Genomic DNA, 2,716 nt, shown 5'->3' with positions numbered 1-2,716 from the left:
CAAACAAGGCAATATTATTCAGCAATAAAAAGGAATGAAGTACTGATACATGCTTACAACATAAATGAACCTTGAAAACATTATACTAAGAAACCAAAGACTACATATTATATGATGCTATTTACATAAAATTGTCCAAAATAAGCAAATCTACAGAGACACAAAGTAGAACAATGATTGTCTAAGCCTAGGTGGTTTGGGGGAAATAGACGATAACTACTAACGTGTATGGGCTTTTTTTTGGGGTGATGATATTTTAAAATTGATCACACTGAGGTTTGCACTGCTCCGAATACACTAAAAATTATTGAATGTACACCTCAGATGTGTGAATTGTTATGAAATATGAATTTTATCTCAATTTTGTCTTTATTACTATGGCACAGGGTTTTTTTTTCCGAGGTATGCCTGTAATTTATTTTTCAGATTCCTCTGTGGGATTAAAAAGTCTTTTACGTGTCACACTGCCATGCTCCCTGCTCTTGGTCCTCTTTTCCATGTACTCATTCTTCACGTATTTTTTCATCTCCTGATCAAGATCATTGCAATGAGCAAAAAATTTCAGAATGCTGTGATTTTTGTGACATTCCTTAAGCAAGTTAGTTAATCGGGACGTTGCATTCTTAAGTGTCCAAGTGTGGAGGTAAGTCAGGATGCATCTTTAGGAGAAGGTGATGGAACACAGCAGGGCAACCTGAGCCGTGGCCACACCAGGAGGGCTGGCCCAACAGTCACCAGCGCAGACTCCCCATCCAATGGCCAGCCTGGGCACTGGGGACAGGCCAGCTCCGAGTGGCAAAGGCTCCTGCCCCCTCCACAGCTGACCCCACTTGGCTCTGGCACAGGGATTTTACAGAACACTTTCACATGCAATGTATTCTTAGATTCTTCTAATTATTACCTCACTGGTGAGGCTTCCCTGGGCTCCCTATCTAAATATGGTACCTCCCACATCCTGTTTCTTACCTTGCTCTATTTTATTTTGCTTCAAACACTTGTCATAGTTAATTGAATCCAAGATATTATTTGTTATAAGACATATTTTGGTATTAGAAAGCTTAGATATGGGGCGCCTGGGAGGCTCAGTCGGTTAAGGGGCTGACTCTTGGTTTTGGCTTAGGTCATGATCTCAGGGTCCTGGGATTGAGCCCTGCATGGGGTCCACGCTCAGCACAGAGTCTGCTAAAGTTTTTCTCTCCCTTTCCCTCCTTCTCCCGGCCTGGCTCACATGCTCACACACACTCTCTCTCTCTCAAATAAATAAATAAATCTTTAAAAAAAAAAAAAAAGGTTAGATATGTCTTAGATTTGCCAAAATACAGTGTGTATTTATGTTTGTGTATGTTTATAAATTGGATTATATATATTAATTGGATACTCATTGGTAGTATAGTTATTAAAATCATTTATTTTTTGTCTGTCTCCTCCAGCTTCACCAGGAACATTGCTAAGTTCATTGGTCTAACCTCTTGGCCAAGAACAGTGCCTGGCATGTAGGTTCTCAGTATCTGTCAACTGACTGAATGAATGGCCCTAGGTGAGGACAGTTTACCATCCTTAATGTAGTATACTTATTGTCCTATAGGAGCAACTGAGAATAGACTGCAGGGGGAGGGCAGTGATTTGGCAATATTTATGCTTGAATCCTCTGATAAATTATCTCCCAGTTTGCATAGCTACTGGTAAGGAAGTCAGAGCACAAACATAGATCCTGTTTTAAAAAGTTATATGAACTTTCCTTTACACCACACCCAGTACAGTGAATAAATCTTCAGCAAAACTGATTAACTTTGAAGTTCAAGATCTCCCAAGTTAGTGCCCTTTGGTCTCCAGGGATCTTATTCTTACTCGGGATACTTTGATGCATGGAAGGCGATAGTGTACGCACATTTGCGTGTGTGTGTGTGTGTGTGTGTGTGTGTGTGTCTGTGTCTGTGTCTGTGTGGGTGTATATGATGGAGAGTAAGTCCCATTTCTGACAGATCACTTGTCTTTACAGGCACCTCTCCAGAGAAAGTCATTACTACTATGATGTTAGAAATGCAGTAGCTGGGGATGCCTGGGTGGCTCAGTCAATTGAGTGTCTGACTCTTGGTTTCAGCTCAGGTCGTGATGGCAGGGTCATGAGATGGAGCCAGGCATCCGGCTCCACACTCAATAGGGAGTCTGCTTGAGGTTCTCTCCCTCTGCACCTACCCCTGCTCTCTCTCTCTAAAATAAATAAATAAATCTTAAAAAAAAAAAAAAAAAAGAAACGCAGTAGCTGATGCTTTTAGTCTCATCTCATTCCTTTCTTTTCCAAATAGGTCCCTTGTTAAAAGTGAAATTAAAAAGGGCAAGATTTTAAATTAAAACATTTAGTGTCAGTGTAGGAGGGATATTTATGAGGAGATTTCAGTGATATTTCTGGCTTTCCTGAAATAACACCATATAGGCAAAAATAAGTGCAGAATATCAAAGTTAAGACTGTTTTGATATGTAAACTTGACTGTTGGCTTTCTCTTTCCTTGCTTCATTACAAGAATGGAATCCAAGTAATTCCTTCCAGTTCCTTTGAGGGTTAGAAGACCTAGCACTCTCTGTCCTTGAGCTATTTGTTTGTTAATTATTCGGACCCTGGATTCAGTGGGTTCAATAAAATCTACTGAAGAAGTGCACAAGGAAATTAGCTTTTCAGGAAGGAATAAAAGTAGACAAAGATTTTAAGGAGAAACAG

At 40.0% G+C, this 2,716-nt stretch overlaps 1 pseudogene; it reads right to left on the bottom strand.

Moving 5' to 3' along the window:
- Window positions 1–415: 415 nt before the first annotated feature.
- LOC118527314 (COX assembly mitochondrial protein 2 homolog pseudogene) lies at window positions 416–659 on the bottom strand (annotated as a pseudogene).
- Window positions 660–2,716: the final 2,057 nt, after the last annotated feature.

The sequence above is a fragment of the Halichoerus grypus genome, chromosome 13 (genome assembly GCF_964656455.1).
Source record: "Halichoerus grypus chromosome 13, mHalGry1.hap1.1, whole genome shotgun sequence".
Taxonomy (NCBI): domain Eukaryota; kingdom Metazoa; phylum Chordata; class Mammalia; order Carnivora; family Phocidae; genus Halichoerus; species Halichoerus grypus.
Note: the sequence above shows the minus strand (reverse complement) of the source record. Positions and strands in the feature narration are given on the sequence as shown.